The following is a 13,706-nucleotide window of genomic DNA, read 5'->3' as shown; positions in this document are numbered from 1 at the left end:
CTCAGAGCTCTACATGTACTGCTTCCTTCAAGGATTTGATGGTTTCTACAGTGCCGAAGTAGAGTGTCTACCCCTTGACGTCAACTTCATTTGAGCATGTTTGTGCTAGGGCTGCTATGCCGCATTTGTCAGACAGCTATGTAGCAGAGTCCAGGGTGCAATTCTTCCATTACATGCAATTAATATATACGATGAGGAGGGTGACCATATCCAAGTAGGTTTAAAACCCCTCCCTTTACCAAGCTAGGCATCTTTTCCGAAACTGATTGCAGATGATATTGACATAATTACATTGGCTGTGGACTTGCAAGACACTTGGGGCCTGGAAAGGCTCCCAGATACGGACATACCAGAGGCCTTGCCTTAATGTCACCCTAACTCCACCTTTTGTTAAAAAAACACCAAGAAGGTGGTGGTGGTGGCATTAGGTATTGGTGTGCATTTGAAGCATTTAGTGGAATATGCCTTAAAAGACATTTATGACAGAGGTCCGTAGAATAAGACAGTTTTACCCTTCAATGCAGCCAGAGCTGACCCATCCTTTTTCTTTGTGCGAGCTCTTGCTTCACCCCAGCGGTCAACAAACAACTGACAAATAAAATACAAGCCAGTGCATACAGACAAAGGGCCTCGCGAAATGGTAATACCGGCATCGAGTACCGGTCCGGGCCATTACAAGCCTTAAAACCCGGCATTACCGCCACCGCCTGTACCGTGCCCCTACTTACCGGCATGCGCGCGTCCACATGCCCTTGGCGGCGGCAATACAGGGATGCCGCTAACAGGAGGACATCACAAGTAAGGCGGGCATGCACCTATCGGCATCCCGAAGGCGGTAAATAGGGTCTGGACGATGGCGCTACTACAGGCATCACAGATCACCCGTAAATAGAAACCTGCTGTGTACCCAACTGCCAAAGGTGCACACACTCTCCACAGGTGGAGGCAATGGAGCCTGTCCCAGCACAAAAGGAGCACAACCACACACCACATCCCTTCCTACATCAAAATGATCCCACTTGCTCTTGCAATCCTGGGGCTGGAGGACATGCCTGTACTGCTACACCAGCAGCAACAACTACAACTACAACAACAGCAACAGGCATCACAGAGGAGCCACAGGAGGAGAAGGAGGGTGAGACAGGCCCAGCAAGTCCCACCAGTGCAGCCAGTGGTACCACGTAGTCAGCCACCAATCCCTCACATCAGAGCCAGTCCATTTAACCTAACCCCTGTGCAGATCCACACCCTGTACCGGTTGGACCGGGACGCCATCACCACCATAGTGGACATGATACACGACGACATCGTCAGCCTGATAGAAATCCACACTGCCATCCCCCCTCAATTGAAGGTAGTGTCTGTGCTCCACTTCCTGGCCACAGGCACCTACCAGCACAAAGTGGGCCAGTGTCATGATGCCTACCTCCAAGGAGCCAGGTCCGACCCAGCAACCCCAGAGGCAGGCATCATTTCCCCCAGGGGAGTGCCAGCGGGCCCAAGCTGGGGCCCTTTGGACGCAGTCCTGGCGCCTTAGGCGCCAGGCTCATGTTGGACCCCTGTCCTGGCGCCTTAGGCGCCAGGCTCATAAAGCTAGACATGTGTTCAAGTGTTTTAATGTGCACTTACCTGATGCAGACCATGCTGCCACACCCAGGCCCTCTTGAGGCCTGAATGGAACTACTTTACCTGTGGGATTACTTTCCACCCAGGTGTGGTCGGGGAAGGATACATACCTGATCGGAGGAAGGATACACTTTTCTTCCAAAGCTATTTAAACCACACCCGATCAGCAACTCACGCTTCGCGTTGTTCTGCTCCTCACAGCTGGACGCTCACTGTGTCAGCTCCTGCATCTGGACTTCAGCCACGCCAGTCAGCATCCTGGGTCACCTGCAAAGGGAGACAAGAGACCTTACCAGCTAAATCTGCACCACGGAGACATCACCGACGATCCTGAAAGGGAAGACATTATTTTTAAAAGCATTTTGTTACGATCGCTGCAGCGCTGCATTTCACTCACCTTTCCTGGGTTCCTCCAGCTTCAGCAACAATCATCCGGATACACAGCCACTTCCCAGAGCCTAGAGAAAAAGACAAGAATAAGAGGTGAGAGAAGGAAGGGAATAAGACTTACCTCATTTCATTTCGGGTCTTGCCGCTTCCAGGCATTTTACGGACCCCGGCCCCTATGGGGAAAAAAGACAAAGACATTGAATGAGCATATGCAAAGACAGTTCCCGAGCGCTCATCCAGAACTAACCTGCCATTTACTGGAACTGGAACTGCACGTTTCACTTCGGGTCGGCGCCATATCTCCGGCATTCCGAACCCCGGCCCCTATCGGGGAAAAAAGACATAAGCATTAGCGCTTGCTGCAAAAAGACAATGAACATTATTATTAAGCTTGGACTTTTGAACTTGCAACTGAACTTTTACAGAGCCTTACCTGAATAGTCAAGCTTACCTGAACTCCCATCAATCCTCAATCCAGTGAAGTAACTGGGTTTCAACGCGCCCCTGCATCAGAAGCAGGATGGAGAGCTCATCCTTCCGACCCTAAGGTGAGACTTCACGGGGAATCGTGGAAGGGTATCGTGGAGGGTTGGAAGAGAGTGGGGGGCTTGAGCATAACTCAGTCAGTAGGTAATACTCCCTTTTCACCACAGGGGAATATTCCTGCAAGCCGGAGAAGCCAGAGTAGAGTTCCCTTCCTGTCCATCTTCAGAGTCCTGCGCTTCACCATTGAAGAAGCATCAGCACTTGAAGCCAGACCTGCGCCTCCGTGGGAATCAGGTGAGCGTTACAGAACGCGAAGCCTACCCACAATTTCCCACCCGGGCGCTATGGAGACTTCCGAGACTGACCAGCTGGCCCAGCTTTTGGGGGAATTACGGGCGGAGGTGCACTCAGCCCGCCAGGAGACTAACGCTCTCAAAAAAGAACTGATCTTATCCAAGGAAAGAACAGATGACCTAGCCAAAAGGTTATTACAGGCCCAGGCAGGGCACACTCCTTTACCTAATTCCGGGGATATTTCCACATCAATGGGTTTGAGTAACCCGGTACAAATTAATCTACCTGGACACATGCCTTTGGCCCCGCCTGAACGTTTTGCGGGGGATCCCAAGAAATATGCCGTCTTTATGAACCAATGTTGTTTACACTTTCTATGCAGACCCGGAGCCTTCCCTAACGACCAGACCAAGCTAGCCTTTATACTATCTTACCTCAGTGGCAGTGCTGCCGATTGGTCTATTCCATTGGTAAATCAGGATGATCCCATTCTCCAGAATTTTCAGGGCTTCCAGGCCAGCATGGAAAGATTGTTCGCTCGACACTCTCAAGGACAGGCCCTTGATAACGAACTGCTATCCTTACGACAAGGTAATCAGGATCTTCTGTCCTACATAGCCACCTTTAACAGACTGGTTGTGGAAACTGGATGGCCAGAAAGCAAAAGGATCACATTGTTTCATCGAGGCCTGCGCGGAGAGCTTAAGGATTTTCTAGCTCAGATAGTAAACCCACCCCAGGTCTGCGCAGACTACATTGACTTGGTGGTTCAACTTGATCACAGACTTCAAAATAGAAAAGCAGATTGGTTCAAGTATGAAAACTGAGCACCGATCAAAACCCACGCTAACTCCAAGAGTACCGACGTATCTGAACCTATGCAAATCGGTGGTGTTAAAGGACCATTAACGCAGAAAGAACGAGAGAGAAGGCGGCAAATGCAACTCTGTCTGTATTGCGGGACTTCCGGTCACTTTCTTCGAAATTGTCCAGTTAAACCACTTAAGAAGGTGGTTGGAGCTACTGATAACGAATTAGCTACTACTTCCCTATGTATAACTATCGCATATTGTGACTTGGCCCTAAGGAAAGTAATGTACGTGCAATGTGTACAAATATGATCACATCCAGGGAAAGTACAGTAATAAAAAAACAACAGAACTATAACACAGTGTTGATAGCCTTACTAATCATCTTCATACATAGAAAGCATTACTTTCTTCCAGGTCTGTGTTTTCCCCTTTGTATATGTTTCATATGCTGTGAGTGGACCCTAAGTGAATTACTATAAGAACATATTTGAAGTATAAGTCTACAGATATAGTACTTTTAGAATTTTTAGTTCCTGACTGTTACTGGCCTAGATATATCAGTAAAGGAAAAAAGAGTGAGCCAGACATGTGATGTCATCAGTGATGTCATCAATGACATTTGTGATGTCATCTTTGATGTCCTGGGTGTTAGTCTTAGCAGTGCACCGTGGTGGTGCAAGTTATGGTTGCTTAGCTTACCATAACTGGTGAATTTCAGGGGTTTTTCAGTTTTACTTGGAACCATAACGTCCCTTTAACAACGTTTTTTCACTGAATTTCATAGGTTTTTAGTAGCGCAACTTAACCATAACGTCCCTTTGACAAAGTTTTTTCATTGAATTTCATAGGTTTTTATTAGTGCAACTTAACCATGATGTCCCCTTAACAAAGGCTTTTCTTTGAATTTCATAGGTTGTTATTAGTGCAACTTAACCACAACGTCCTTTTAACAAAGTTTTTTCTTTGAATTTCATAGGTTTTTATTAGTGCAACTTAACCATAACGTCCCTTTAACAAAGTTTTTTTCAGTGAATTTCATGGGTTTTTACCAATGCATGCTATTGTCCTACAACTTAGTAAAATCATACTTACCCAATATAGCAATATTTGTGTCCCATTTACAAAGTGTCACCTTAAGACTCTGCCATTTCCCACCTTCCGGAATCATTGTTAACACTTCTATACACTTTTTGCAAATAATTCAACAAATTTTGCATCCGTAAACGTCTACAAACATCTGACTTCATAGCGGACCTTCTGGACAATGCCACATGACCATACGCTGGCGCGCGGCATGATGACATGTCCGAGAACGCGTCCGCACTTCACGATAAGATCACTGCTTCGCGGACAGTTCAGAACTGCATTTTCTACTGATCTAGGAACTTTCAACTTCAAAATTTCCCTTGCACAGCTCCAACACCTATCCCTACTCATTATCCATTAACAATCTAGTACACAGTACATACTTTTAGCAAAACTGATATTTACCTTAAAATGGCATCAGCTAATGCCATCCCTCCTCCCCAAGAGCCACCACCACTATTGTAATCAAGGAGCATGAGAAACAATGCCCCCTACCTTAGAAATAACACACGCGCAACATTTTCCCTTGTCCACCTACCCTTCCATATTAGTGTTTGGTTCCTCTTCCCTCATTTCCCTCCCCACCTTTCGTTCTCAGCTCTCCTGCCAAAAAAAATACATCCAAAAAGAACAAGAGATATATTCCTTTAGGAACCACCTTTCACAGTTAAACAATAGAACTAAAAAACATGTATAGACTCCATCTACTTTATATTTCTCAGTAAAGTAAATAGACTCAATAAGATTTTCCAACATTTCCATTTTGTTTTATGCTAATTAAAAATATTGTGGCGTTCATCCTCCGTTCCAGGGACTGGATTGGTGGATACGGACCCAGCAGCCCAAGTTATCAGCCCAAGCTAAGCGAGGGTAGATAACGAGGTCTCTGGACCATTATCCCCCCATTCCAGCACCTGAAATGGGGGATGAAGGCCATTAGCACCCCGGGTTCCCAAAGCTGGAACCCGGGGTGCTAAAAAAGAGGATTTTTCTTCCTACACCGGGACACCTGCAAGATTGCAAGATGTCTAGCATAGAAAGGGAAGGCGAGGGTTCCATACAGGCCCCTCTTCGATTTCCATTGCAGTCTGCGGAAGGCAAAAAGAGAACCCTATGACCATATTACCACAAGCACATTTTTCTTCCCTTTCAGATCTATCCTAATTTTGAATAGCTTTACCACAAAGCCAGGCCCCGGTGGACATGGCCACTTGAATGCTATCTTCTGTCCCTTGTGGTCATGGCCACTACCCAGATTGTCTGGATCATGACCTTATTCCATGACCCGGACAATCTGGCCACTGCCCATGGCCATAGGCTACCCCTCAGTCACTAAAGGTATACCGCTATTTTTTGTAGCTACATTATGACACTTGGCAAATAATAAAACACTGGCACATTTGCAAAAACATTCTTGTAGGTCCTTGCCAATGCTCCTTACGGAAGGTCGCTGGAAATCCACCCATGTTTTATTTTTTCAAAAGTGTCAAATGTATGCACATACAATCGTCATATAACCTAGCCCCCACTTGACAAAATCCATTCAGACTTTACGAAAACATCTATATCTAGATCTAGAATCGTTTTGCAAACCTTTGTTTAGATTTGTCAAATGACACCACATTTATAAGCCTTTACAATATTTTGGGACCTCCTCACTAATTTTGCTCCCTCTTGACAGAATCCCACCCAACTTTGCAAAAACATGTATATCTAGATCTATTATCAGTTTCTGAAATATAGTGTAGATTCGTCAAATGGCACCTCATTTATAAACCTTTACATTATTTTGGGACCCCCCCCTCTAATTTTGCCCCCTCTTCACAAAATCCCACTCAAACTTTGCAAAAACAATCATATCTAAATATATGATCAATTTCCCAAATTAAGTGTAGATGTCTCAAATGGCACCTCATTTATAAGCCTTTACATTATTTTGTGACCCCCCTCTAATTTTGCCCCCTCATAACAGAATCCCACCAATCTTTGCATACTCACTCAGAATCAGGTCAGGAATATACATGCAAAGTTTCATGCAGTTCCATTAGGTGGCGCCAAAGTTATAAGCCATCCAAGAACTGCATTTCACCAAACCTGTAATGCTGAGTTGTTCGCAAACTTTCACAGGACTGTTCGCGAACATCCGAACTGTTTGAGGACTTTTGCGGCAAAAAACACCTGTTTTATTGTTTCTTGCAGCCATATCCCATCCCATCCTCATCACCCCTCACCTCCCCAGAGATTATTTCATAAATTTGACAACTGCAATGTTGTGTTTTTTAACATGTTTTTACTGCGATGTCCGCGGACAGCAGCGAAGTCCGCAAATCCAAGATGGTGGCGTTTCCAAAAATCTGACACACTTCACACTCTTCACCATCCAATCAGCGAACATGTCACATGTCCGCAGACATGACGTAACCCCATTAGCCAATCAGGACACTGTCCGCGGACCGAACAGGGAAGTGTGTCCGCGGACCGAACATAGATATCACAAATTTTTTGTGACCTACTTTCTGGTAATTTTAAAAGAAACTACTGGACGGATTTTCACCAAATTGGCAAAAGCACGCTTTCAGGACCAAGCCGCTGTTCCTAGTCCAAATTTGGTGAAAATCCGTCCAGCGGTTTGGGCTGTAGGCGTGAGCAAAGTTTTTTCCCAATTCAGTCAATGGGAAAAAAAGTTTTGGGACCTCACCTATAACTTTGCCCACCCCCCCCTTGGACCAAACCTCACCAAACTTTGCAAAGAAATTCAGAGTGGGCCATATACATTTTTTGCAAAGTTTGGTGTGGATTCGTCCAGGGGGAGCAAAGTTGTAAGCCGCCCAAAAAGTGCTCATCCTATGGAAACATCAACTTAACCATAACTACACAGCCACTGTAATATATATATATATATATATATATATATAAATATATATATATATATATATATATATATATATATATATATATATATATATATATATATATTCCATAAGTCTCCACAGTCACTTGGTTTCAATATCCTTTTGCATCTATTATATCTATTATCTTTATTAACTTTTACTTTCTTTCTCCTAACCCTTCCCCTGGCACAATACCCGTCTTTGCCACTGCCTGCATTTTAAGCCAGTTGTATTTTCACTAAGTTCTTCAATGAAGTACGATTTTCAGCACAAGATACTATATAGCACATAAGGTCCACTGGTTCTCTCTTGGGATAGGTTTTTGATTTCTTCAAGGTCTTGTTTACAATTAGGCTTGCATCCATCCTTTGCAATTCTCTCAATTTGCGTAACTATACATTTGATGCCCTGAGGGCCAGATTCTCCTACCGTGGGATGAGCTTTCCTCCCTACCCCCTCTCTCAAATTGAGCCAGAGATTTTAGACATCAAAGAAACAAATTAGAAGTACTTGTTTTGTGTTCATCTTTTTATTGCTTTAAGTCTATGGTATACCAGAGCGATTTTCTGACAGAAGAAAGAAATACTATTGTGTTAACATTTTAAAAATAAAGGCAATAATGGCTATTTTCTAATGTGCACCTAAAGCTGTAAGCATGTAAGAGTTCATAATGGAAACCCATGCCCCCTTTTTGTGATAGATCAGTCACAGTCATTCTCTGAAGTCCCTTACCCATACTCACTTTAATGGATTGTGCATTGGAGTTTGTCAAAGAGTGCTTGTTCCTTCTGATATTATCTCACGTTAACAAGGTAATACAGGTATAAGAAAAGATACTGTTGCCATTAAAAAAAACATTTGGTATTGTAACAAATAATCTTATCACAATTAATACTACTGCGTTCCTATGCCGTCAAGCACCTCATTAGAGGATCATTATGCTTCCTTTCATTTCACAGACCATGAACACCATTCAAATGATGCCGGATAATGCAGAAATCAGTGATAAGCCACAAAAACAAAAAACTAATTTCAGGAAGAAATTCATAGGCCCTATAAATGTCTGCAAATGCCGTACCGTGAAGGTAGCGGAAGCTCCACCACAAAGTCAATTATGCACTGTGATGCAACCCAACCACCAACGACAAGAAACAGACGATGCCAGCAAAGAAAAGGTATCATTTTTTGGTTTTCATTTGTGCTTTCCATCACATCCCATCATCACATCCCATTTACATGTTGTGTTGTATACTAAGGCAAAAGGTGAATGTAGTCCTACTGTGGTGGTCTGTGAAAGTTAATTCATGCAAAGTGCACAGAGCACTGTCCATTGTCTTCCACTGTGCAGGTTTTGATGTCCAAACAGTTAACAAATGCATTTACGTGTATCTAGATTGGGGAAGGTTAATTGGTTTTTACTAATCATGCAACACGCGTAAAACATGAATTGGTGCATTTCCTGTTTTTCAATGTCTTCCAAGAGGGCCTTGAGCCCTAGCGCAGAGACCAATCTGATCTTCCATTGCCATCTAGCAATATTCTTTTGTTGGCTACCTTTTTTTTCTTTTCTTAACAGTATTTGAGTAATTCTACTGTGGTTGTGCCTCCTCTTCAGTTATTGGAGCTGGGCACAGAATATGCAGCTTAGCCCTGTAGCAGCTGGCATTAATCTAAGAGGTCTACCCTTTGTAGTTCGAAAAACAGACAGCAGTGTATCCATGCATGCCCAAATGTATTGGGCGCAATCCTGGTCCAGTCACACATAGTCTGTATCTTTTGCCCCATGCAGCATGGTGTGCACGTCTGGTAGGCTGTAGAGGTGTTTCAGCTTTGCTGGAAGTACACTGGCAAGGCTGTACCTGCTCATGTTCTGACAGAAATTCTGAACTGGAGCCGTATTTAGGTAGCACACTTCAGAGGCAGACTGCATAGAGGCGAGATATTAACAGTTCACCTCCTGGTTTCCTGTGTGTACCTCCTAGAAAAGCAAAAGGTGGTAATAGACAGTTGAGGCTGCAACCGTATCTGGTAGAAGGAATATCTGACTAATATGGACTGTTGGTCCAATGCCATGTTGCTTGTTTGTTTGTGTATGCATGCAAGGCAGGGGACTGATTTCACTGCCTTGCTTGTGGTACGGTTTCGGGATCAACATGGAGTACTTTTCTCAGTGGAAAGCGCACCTGGCATAGGACAATTTGCTGTCAGCAATGTGAAACTAGCATTTCGAACCTCGTTTGATACTATCAATAGAGAGATATTGAGGGATAAACTAACGACACACTTTATACCTGAACGCTTGTTCTACTATATAATCCAATTGCACACAGACACTAGGGTTTAGGTTAGATTGAATAGTATGAGAAACCTCTCACAAGAAATTGCTATGCAGAGGGGCCTGCAGTTTTCACATATGACATAACAAGAGGCATTAAATTACTGCGTTAGCTGCTATGGGATCAAAAGTTGAAGAAATTGGTATGCTGTGTAACTAACCCTTCCTTCGAAGTCTCTGTTTGAATTCAGCGATAAGGGTAGGGAGAGCGAGGTTGCAATACACTTGAGGGAAAATGACTGATTGCTAGAAAAACCCTCAGTTGAATCAAAAAGGTTGCGCTGAGTAAAGGAGTGATCTTGAAGGAGTCTGGAGTGGAGGGATCCACAGCAGACTGCTGATGTGGCACTGAAGCAAAGAGCAGAGACCAGAGCAGAAACCTTCACAGCTAGAGGGAGAAACAGAGGAACAGAGGATCTCTGATTTGGGAATCAGACAAAGAGGAACCAGGAACAAGAGGAGAAGGATGCTCATGCAGACTGAGGAAGTCGGAGAAGGCAGAATGAGGAGACAGGGATGAAAATGCAGGTAGGGAATAGAAGACAACAAGTTTCTTAGCGGGCACTTACATTGAGACACGAAGAAGGGAAAAACTCACCTGCCGATAAGAAGACGCGATGATCATTGGAGCGTCTGTTCAAACCCAGGAAGTGACGTCTGAGCGTCTAAAAAGAACTAGACCGCTGACTTGCACTAGTGTAGCATCAGTGTGAAAACCGCCAATGTTTACATAGAGACCACGCCATATCTCTGACAGAAGCAAGGCTGTGACCTTGTGCCCATGCTCTTCAACTTATACCTTGCCGTTCTGCAGGAGCTTTATATGACAGTGCTACATTTTCCCCATAAATTAGACAACCATCATATCATCTTGCTTGCCTATGCAGATGATATTATTTTCGACCACACTTATATAGGGATAAAGAGAAGTGCCATTAGATTAAGTGAGTATGCCAAGGGCAATGATTAACCTGGAAAAAAACGAATGTATGTGCTTTGGAACTTCTTAATGTTCGCGACAGTTGTTGGATATCCTGATTTTCCATATTACGAAGGCCTCCTGAGATTTCCGGTAAAGGGTGTTGCAGGGAATTAATAGAAAGTAAACACTGTAAGGCACTCCTCCTTATAACTGTGATAAAAATCATCATGATTAAAACGACTGGTTTCAGTGTAAAGGTTATGCTACTGGCATATGAGCAGAGTTTTGTATCTACCATTATGTATGGTTTAGAGGCCAGTTGCAGGGAATTAATAGAAAGTAAACACTGTAAGGCACTCCTCCTTATAACTGTGATAAAAATAATCATGATTAAAACGACTGGTTTCAGTGTAAAGGGTATGCTACTGGCATATGAGCAGAGATTTGTATATACCATTATGTATGGTTTAGAGGCCAGTTATGAAAATCACCATAAATGGTTAAACAAAATGAAAGCGGTTGTATGGAGAAGGACTCTGGGGCTTGCTGAAAGCCTTTACATTTAGGCCATATGTTTGGAGGTAGTTGTGACGTCTATTAACACCTGTTTGCTTATTAAAAAAAGCGCTACTTTACTTTGAAGCTATGACACAACCAATATGCCCATCATTAAAACTATTGTACGTGGTTATGAATAGTAAAGGCAATATGACATTAATAACTTACAAAGGCACTTGTGAACGATATTTCCAGGTAATAGGCTGGAAGCCACTTTAAGGACTTGGGTTTCCCCAGCTGAAGAGCAAATTCCTTCTCAGAGATAAAGAATGGAACTGTGTTTGTAATCAGTAGTATGTGAGCCATTTTGAAAACCTTCATGACTTTGCAAGATTGCATCATACATTTCTAAGGAAGGCCTACTTTTGCATCCATCACCCACTTGTATTTCTTATGAGAATTAACCACCTTCCCACACTGTCTGCGGTCAGTTCCTGCTATGGTATTGCCCTGACTAAGCATTATCGCTGGCTATGTTAAAATAAGAGTCATCGTGAGATTAACAGACATAGACTGACGCTATGCCCATTCTTGAGCAACCTATACAAATTACATTTGGCAAGATTTGTATACTCTAAGGAGGACCATTTATGGGCTTGTTGTCGTAATTGTATAAATGCATCACTCACGATGGCTCTTGTTACATTGTGGTTAATTATCCATGAAAATCTCAATGCAATGGATGTGGATGTCAACTGCTGAATGTGGCTTGATTTTATTGTTCCCGCACAGCTACATTCTTTGAGTGCTAGATCAATTTTAGCTTCATGTGGTGGTGCAAAAACTGGAGATTCCAAATGATTTGTTTTAGGTGTATAGCTACAAGATGGTTTTAGATGTTATTATTTATAGTTTAGATTTTTGATTTATTTGAAACTGGCTTAAGAATTTGAAAGCTTCATGGCAATAGTCTTTGTGCAGTGTTAAAATGGCAATTTTATACCAATGTAAAATAACAGCTGTTTTCTGGATGCAATGGGAAACTGGATTGGTATGTTTGTGTATTCAGTAGCATGTCATGAAGACATGCTTAACCCTGGCACTATGAAACAAGAAGGAAGTGATTTCTGAATCAGTGCGAATCTGACATAGCACATTTTGTGGGTGGCTTTTAAAACCGGCTGCGAGGAATTGCCTATGTGCAATGTGAAAATTACCATGTCATTTTTTGTGCCAATATGATACTGGGATCGCCGTTTTCTGTGGTCAGTTTGAAACTGGCAAAGGGCACCTTCCTTTAGGCAAGGAGAAACTGGTATGGTAACATCTGTGTTCACTGTGAAATAGGCATGGGCATAACAGAGGACAGAATGCTGAACCAGGGCAATGTGAAGATTTTTTTTAACTAGCATGATCATTTTGTGTAGGAATGTAAGTCTGCAACTTTTTAAAAAAAACACTTGTCTGCAGCACAATTTGAACTCGTTTTTCACCAAAATACTTGAATATGGGTTTGTTTTCTGATTTTTTAGTATAATGTTCTTATTTTTGGCAAAGCCATTATTTATGGCAAGCCATTATTTTGGGGAAAGCTTCGGGTTGTCATTGACCTGAGCATTCCGGCTGAGGGCTGGCAACACCCACAGAATATTGACAGTACTTCTCCCATGTTTCATGAGAGTGGGCTTCCCATCAGAAATCTTTACAGAAGAAGGTATTATCTTTCATAAGAAAATGATGGATTTGATGAAAGCACTTGTACTGATGAGGACCTTATACCTCCACAGTCTCTTCAGACTGACGTGTTCCTTGAGGGGATAACAAAACCTTAGAGTACCTTGTGATGAAGTACTTGGCTAATCATGACTACAATTGGGATGTGCTGTTACCTTGAGTCCTGTTACTTGTATTAAATAGAATCTGCAAGCCTCCACGAGATTCTTCCCATTCAAGCTGATTTTTTGGAGAAGTCCATGAAAAGGCCTTGACATGATTAGTGGATAGTGTGAAGACCAAGAAAACTCAACCCAACCCTGGTGAAATATGTCCATGGCATCTAGGAGAAATTGAAAATGGTCAGATCTCTTGTTAGTTAAGTGTTAGAGATGGCACAGAAGAAACGGATGGCATTGTATGATAAAAATGCACTCCTATCCACCATTAAGATAATAGATCAGTTACTGGTTCCATCACCCACCGGTGGCATGGTCCATATCGAGCCGAAGAAATTATGGGTAACTTGAATTATCAACTGTGCCAGCCAGATTGATGTCATCTTGCTGGATACCTGGCAGCCATAGGAAGGGACACAACCCCTCAGGTATATAACTAGGGAAGACTAAGACCAGGAAGATGTATAGGTGCCT

Source organism: Ambystoma mexicanum, chromosome 1p (genome assembly GCF_040938575.1).
Source record: "Ambystoma mexicanum isolate Mex_15411 chromosome 1p, UKY_AmexF1_1, whole genome shotgun sequence".
NCBI lineage: Eukaryota > Metazoa > Chordata > Amphibia > Caudata > Ambystomatidae > Ambystoma > Ambystoma mexicanum.
This window is presented reverse-complemented; position numbering follows the sequence as displayed.